A 7397-nucleotide genomic window follows, 5' to 3' on the forward strand; every position below is an offset into this window, starting at 1 on the left:
CGCTCTTGTCTCACGGTAGTACGTCAATGGTCAAATCATTACAGAATGCATCACGTTATACAGCGAGGGAGAACGCGTCGATGCCACCGCCACTCTACAGTAGGGTAGGGGGGGGGGGGGGCGCCGGCTCCGTCGTCGACCCCGTCACTGAGACAGTTGAACGCTGCCTGGCTCGGCCAGGTAACGTCACTGTCCTGACCATGGGTTCTTAGGACATCGTCGTTTGTTATTTGTGTCTCGGTAGCGTCTGTCCAGCCCCTCCCCCCCCCCACCGTGACCATTCGACTACATACAATTTGTAATGGATAATTGAATTCCTTTGTTTAACTATTAACTACGTTTTTATGAAAGATCAACTATTCTAAGCACACAGAGACAAAAATTGATAATTAAAGAGTCCTACGATCCTCTCCAGCTACCTACTCACCATCTCGCATTCCTTACCTCGTAGTTAGTCTCTATGCATTTGAATGTGATATACTAACTTATTTTTCTACGTAGAATCTGTTTTGACCCTAGGTCTCAGTTATTTGGCGGTGCTCTACCTGTGCACCTGGCTGATAATAAACCCGGTCACCTAACGACTAGCACGGTATGTGAAGAAATCAAAGCACCCCTTTTTAGCATGGAATAATGCGCTGAAAACTTTTTAAAAGATTGGTTCTGATGTGTTTGGGAATCTTTAGTATACACTATGCAATTTGCCGAGAAAATGATTGCTTTCATGCCATTTCGTTGACATCAAGTAGGTAAACCACATTTATTGAGCTCAGAATAAGTTAACCAAACGAAACAAGCATATTTATAAGAGACTTTGACTTCAATCCTTGTCTTAAGTTCCCCAAATTCTCGGATAGTACCAGGCTTGGAAATGGTGTGGACTGGTCGATGACGTTGGATGCTGGCTGCAATCGTTAGCCAGCATCATTGTTTACAATGGTGTCGTGTGGGACGAGGCGGGCTTCGAGGATCCTTTAATTCAAGGACCATTTATCGTGGACCACGTCTCGGTACGCACGCTCGCTAAGTAGTGCATATCTATGAGAGGTGGCGCTGCCAGGATATGTGGGTATGTTTTGTGATGTCATCGTCAGACATGCCACTGAACCTTTAAAAAGTTCAAAAAGTTTCGTTCAAAAAGTTCAAAAAGCTCAAAAAGTCAAAGTTCAAAAAGTTCCGGTAGGGAGAGATCTGGCCTCATAGCTGCCCGTATACCCATGATCTTTCTGAAAACCGCAAATAATAATTTTGTCGAATCATATGTCTTAACAAAACAGATTTCACATCTATACAAAGCATTTTTAGCCGAAAAATGCTCATAAAGTCGTGTTATTCGGAAAACAAACGCTGAGAACTTTCAAAAAGTTTGAAAAAATCTGACCTTAATCCGCTGTGCAAGTTTCGCGCTGCCCAGACCCCACTCACTTTACATGCACTTGCCCGGCGCGGGGTCGGCGCAGGTCATCGCCGCCACCTGACTCTGCAGCAGCCAACCTACAATGACCGCCATAAAGTATGGAGAGCGGTCGTCAAGTGTGAGCCCAGGAGTATTTCGGGCGGAGAGCCGAGCCGTCTGTGCTCCCTGTCTGTTGCTGGCAGCGATGGTCCGCCGCTTTGGGCGGTAGTACTACCGGCGTAAAAATACGCTGCTCATGCCAGAGATCTCGTCCCTGGCTGCCCACAACCGAATGTGCTTCCTTGGGCTGCGCCGCCGTACGGAACTGCTGCGCCGAGCAGGTCGCATCTACGGGCTCCAGGCTGACCTGTCGGGCTCCGAGAGCGTCGCGAGACTGGCCATGACCTGTTCCGCACAACCGCTACGCTTTGCGGCGCCGGCCAATGTTTTGGATTGGGTTGTGGACAGCCAGGGTGGACAGCGCTTGGAGGGTTTGGTGATACGGTCCCTTGAAGGGGGGGGGGGAGGGGCGATCACTCCTTCGTTTGGAGCCTGGTGGTATGGTGCCCTGGTCGGATTGGAGCCTGGTGGTATGGTGCCCTGGTCGGATTGGAGCCTGGTGGTATGGTGTCCTGGTCGGGTTGGAGCCTGGTGGTGTGGTGTCTTGGTCGGATTGGAGCCTGGTGGTGTGGTGTCTTGGTTGGATTGGAGCCTGGTGGTGTGGTGTCCTGGTCGGGATGGAGCCTGGTGGTATGGTGCCCTGGTCGGATTGGAGCCTGGTGGTATGGTGCCCTGGTCGGATTGGAGCCTGGTGGTGTGGTGTCCTGGTCGGAGTCGGAGCACCAGGGAACGGGGTGGAGTGACGCAGGGACGTCATTCCTTTGGATTGAGAATCACAACACAGATAAAGCGACCTCAAATATCCCACTTTGCAAACTGATGTAACTTATGGGATGTAGCATTCAACTCAAGCATATCTGCCGGGACTGATTCACTAGCAACAGCTGTTCACAGCGCTGCTTAACCGATCTGTCTGGAGCGTCCAACCATGGCCCGTTGTGCGACGGAAAACGGTCTTAGAAGCCTCTGTTCGAATCTCGCCAGCACGCTCTCCTGCAGTCACCGAAATCAGAGCTGCCTTAGTCTTATGTTACCAAGTTGGTTTGACATATTCCCAGAGTATTGCTGCAAAGCCGTCTGTTTAAGGCTTACATACAGCACACTTAGCCCGTCAGCTGAGGCGGCAGCCGCTGACACTACAAATGCATCTCTCTTGCAAAATGTAATGCAATGACAATAGCAGATTGAAATCACCCCCGCCACCATGCAACCTAGTGAATTTCAGTTTCTGAGAGCAAATTTCTATTGTTTCTGAGTGGGAACTGCAGAAATGCTGCACTCTTTCCCAGCCCAAGAGCGGTCCCGCTCAGGGGTGACGCCACTGGCGTCGACGATGCCTCCGCCGGGAACGAAGCCCTTTGTAAGGCGATATGGCCTTTGTAAGGCGATATGGCCTTTGTAAGGCGATATGGCCTTTGTAAGGCGGTATGGCCTTTGTAAGGCCCTTCGCAAGCTGGGGATATGAAGAAGATTTCTTACTCCTTGCGTGGTAGTCATTGGCCTCGCTTGTGCCAGTCGTTCTCACGAGCCAAACAAACATAAATCTGGTAAGTCTAGAGTTTCCATCGGCCAGTGTCTCATCCTCACCAACATCCACTCCACACCATAGCCCACAAATGCCACGATCCGCAGCCTTATATTTTAGTGAGTTCTCATATGTAATGACCATACACGATAAAAAGGCTCGCCTCATATTTCAGAGAAAACGGTCATGATTACGCGATGGGGAAGTGATATGATTTATGTCGTTATTAACCAATGAGAAACCTACGCGACATCGTGCAATAGGCGGGGCTAGTAGAGTAAATTAATCCCAAAGAGCGCGATTGACATGCGATGCCGGGAACTGTCGAACCGAGGGCTTTTTCTCTATGCCGTTACCCGAGAACAGGTAACCAGGAGTGCCCCTCCCTCAATCCCAGCGACGCAATAAACCGTACTTTAACACCAGAAAACATGAAATCAAGTCGCGGCACTCCCAGCTAGGAAGATGAAACAAACGTAAAGAAGCAAGCAAAGAGGTGGTGCAGACCCGAAGGAATTGTTATGTACTATGCAAGGAAAAGTCACATATGAGAAGGCTTAAGGTAGTCATTAGCCAAAGTCAGCTAATGGCATCCCGCTATAACCGCCCAATAAGCTACAACCACTCAATTCACCGTGTTAGTAAGGGTTGTACAGTCACACAAGTCGGAGGAGGCAATAACCTGGTCATTTTCGTCCTGGGTTTTGGGCTGGATGTCCAGGGAGTCTACCCAGCTAAGTGGAGCTTGTTGCTGGGAGAACTCCCGGAGCCAGCGCCGTGAATTTGGGTACATGTGCATGACTTTAACTACATCAGAACGTGATTATGAAACTTGAAGGAGGTTAAATATGAAGTGCGTTGGACATGTGCAGCGCAAAGGATTGCAATATCTTCAAATATGTTGGTTACGTTAATATGTATTCACGAAATGCTTGCGGATGATGTTCTTAACGATGGTTTTTGATACGAAGATATCAGTTATTCTTGGAAAATATGAAACCATAATGTCGTTCCACAGCTTAGGGTTAAGGCAAGATGTTGTAAATGGTGTATAATTACGATTAGAGAAAGGTTGGTCTAAATGCTTTACTCGCCTCATATCCATGTCATTTGATTCGTAAAGCTTGTATATTAAATCAAATGACGCAGGGAGCTGTGAAAATACAAATTTATGCATCACAATTAACATTTGGGATTTAGCGATATCGTATAGTTTCAAAATTTTGCATCATTTAAAAATTGGCTCTGAGCTATGTGGAGGATACACATTTTCTATAAGACGCACAGGCCTTTTTTGCAAAATTGCTAACCGATTTAGTTGAGAAGCATAATTTATACCCCAAATCAAGTAGCAGTAATTTGAATAAGAAAGGATCAATGTGTTATAGAGCAGATGTGACGCTGTTTTATCAATAAAGTTCCTAAACCTATCTATTAGTAATATTTCTACTTACTATGCTTGCAACAAAATTAATGTGGCCTGTAAGTTTAAGAGATTTGTCAATGAGTACACCAAAGTAGTTTGTTTCTTTTTTTCTTCAATAGGTGAATTATCAAATCGCACATTTAGTTGGAAACGCGAAGAAAGGGTAGTGTAATGATGTGTAAATGTTTTTGATACGTTCAGGGAAAGAAAATTAGTAGTAAACGAGGAAGTCATTAGGAGCAAAAGCGTCTTGACATTGTTTTGAAGTTGAACAATACTTTCGTTTCTGAAAATAATCACAGCATCATCAGCGTAAGGCAGGCAAATCATGTTGCTGTTTAATTTAGGCAAGTCATTTATGTACATTAAGAAGAGAATTCGGCCGAGAACTGATCTTTGCGATACCCCATTGTTACGGTTTTCATTACTGATAGATAATTCCTAATTTTTACACATTGAGTTCTGCCAGACAAATAAGAAGGAATGATCTCATGAGATTTTCGTCGAATGCCATATTTAGTAAGGGCTGCTTGGGTAGTCACTGATAATTATCTTTAAAAAGGAAGCATCGAATCACATTACCGATGGCGTGCTGGTAATGAACCAAACGGGACAATGTTTCAGCTTACGACGGGACGATGGCTTCGTCTAAATGATCTGTTTCACAGACCTTGGCTTGAAAGGGTCAATTCTAGTAACCGCCCATAACCCACCCGGCCAGGCTTATGACGCGACCCGGTCGGCAACGGGGACACCCGGCCAGCGAGGCCGTTACGTCTGGCTGATGGACGACGGCCGGCTAGAGCGGTAAATGAACCGAAAGAGGCCGAAAAACGGACTTTGTCACAGGATATCTAAGATATTAATTTCGTTTCTTATACGTGAATCCAGAGTTCCCAGCGAATAATAATCCTCAATTTATCACTGCTGAAGCTACAACAAGCTACAACTGTAACGGCTTGGCGCTCGTCAAGCTGGCTTACTTAAGGTTTGCGAAAAGTATCTCCCTAACATTTACTAAACCATGCCGCCATCTCGGCCGAGTCACGACCAACACCGGTATCGAACTGGTGTGCAGTGGGATAGTTAGAACTGTTTGACACGTTGCACATGCACAAAGTTCACGGTAGCCCATGCTACTGCCCGCGTCATGCGTCTGTCTAAAGTACTGTGCTCAAAGGCGAAGTTAAAAGAACTGTAGGAGCTCCGAATTTGGTGAGATAGTCACCTGGTTGCTTCACTCCGCGAAGCGCCCTCGTTGTTGGCGCCGATAGTGCCGGTACCCGTGACGTCATATATGATCCGTGTATGCATGGCGCCAAATGGTTGCCATCTAGCACCTGTGAGCCTTTCAGAATTCGTGGATCACTAGCATCGCTGCTCTCAAAGAAAGCCTGTCTTCATACGTGGGAAACCTAATGTTTGTTCTATCGGCATTCAGAGTGCTTATGCTGACATGCGCATATTCTTAGCCAGACGCACGGCACTACACGGTCGCACGGATCGCCGTGAAATTTATATATTTAACACCTGTGAGACAGGTAAGTTCAACAGGTCGAAAACGTGTGATGTGGTTAAACACCATAAGACAATCTAAGCCAGTGGCACGCTAAACTGGACTTTCAGAGAAAGGTTACGACCCCTTTTATCGCGAATTTTTGCATACGCGTTTATCAATACCGGCATTGGACGGCCGTAATTTCTACCGTGGATTGGTATATAGGTCGAACTCTCGTGCAAAAATTTCAGGGCGATCTGTGCAGCCGTCTGTACTGTGCGTCTGGCGAAAAGAGTGTGCACGGAAAGATGTACTCTCGGAAATTAGAAAATGTTATCAATGTAGAAGCCTTAGGACTGGACAAAATCTACAATCCATACATCCTGATATCTCCCTGCGAGTGTTCCACAGCTCGGAATAACACACTCACGGTGTCAGTGTGTCACTACATTTGCACTACAACACTACATGGTGTCAGTACGTCAGCGAGGCTCCTCCAGCTCCAGACGAAGGCACGTTATGCCTGTCGTGGGCTCGTATTTGGGTTACTACTGTCTTATCTTATCGATCTTACATCAACACTCCTTGAACAGCGCACGTACACGTCCACCACTTCTGCATGGCATTTATTGTATCGAAAGCAAGCGTGGAGTTTCACTTCGTCTGCACGTCACAGCGCCACACCATTCCAAACTAAGCATTGCTCGCTATCCGTGCTTGTGACGCGGCACGCCCGACCGCGGGCGAGCACAGTGCGCTGGCCGAGCATGTTCGAACCGCGGGACGGGCGGGAGTTTTCCAATCGACAGGGGACAGCCACGTCGTGCGCGAGCGCCCCATCTCTGTCCAGGCAGCGCAGGCACCAGCATCACTGCTTCCCCGAGCAGATCCGCCCGCGCACATCACAGAATGTGGTCAGCGCCGGCAGCCAGCGCACGGTTGGATCACGGCGGGCTCCGCTTGGGCACACGCACCATCGACCCACAACGGCAGCTGTGCATAGCGCTCAGGAAAACACTAACCGAAACGGAACAACGACCCCTCGTAAGTTGTAAATAGACATTAACAGTGTGACCGGCGGCTGGTGACCTGGTATCGGAGGTCAATAAGACGCACAACAGCTTGTGTATAATCATGAGCAAACGTAAACAGCGGTGACAACATGAAGCCAATAAGTTATCGTAGAGCCTGGCACTGCATAACATAAGTAAGCTACATATGGAGCAGAGACAAGCGAGCATCCAAGCCCAAAACCAACGCGCTGTTTGGCAGCTCAGCAGTTCGGTGGTTCCCCAGCGGGCGCGGTTCCGAATACAAACACCAGGACAGAGCAGGCGCGGGCAGCGTGCAGCGGCCCCGGCATCAGCCTCAGGATCAGCCCCAGGAGCAGCGTCAGGAGCAGCCCCAGGAGCAGCCCCAGGAGCAGCCCCAG

The sequence above is a fragment of the Pollicipes pollicipes genome, unplaced genomic scaffold (genome assembly GCF_011947565.3).
Source record: "Pollicipes pollicipes isolate AB1234 unplaced genomic scaffold, Ppol_2.1 Scaffold_6686;HRSCAF=7923_pilon_pilon_pilon, whole genome shotgun sequence".
In the NCBI taxonomy this organism is placed as follows: Eukaryota; Metazoa; Arthropoda; class Thecostraca; order Pollicipedomorpha; family Pollicipedidae; genus Pollicipes; species Pollicipes pollicipes.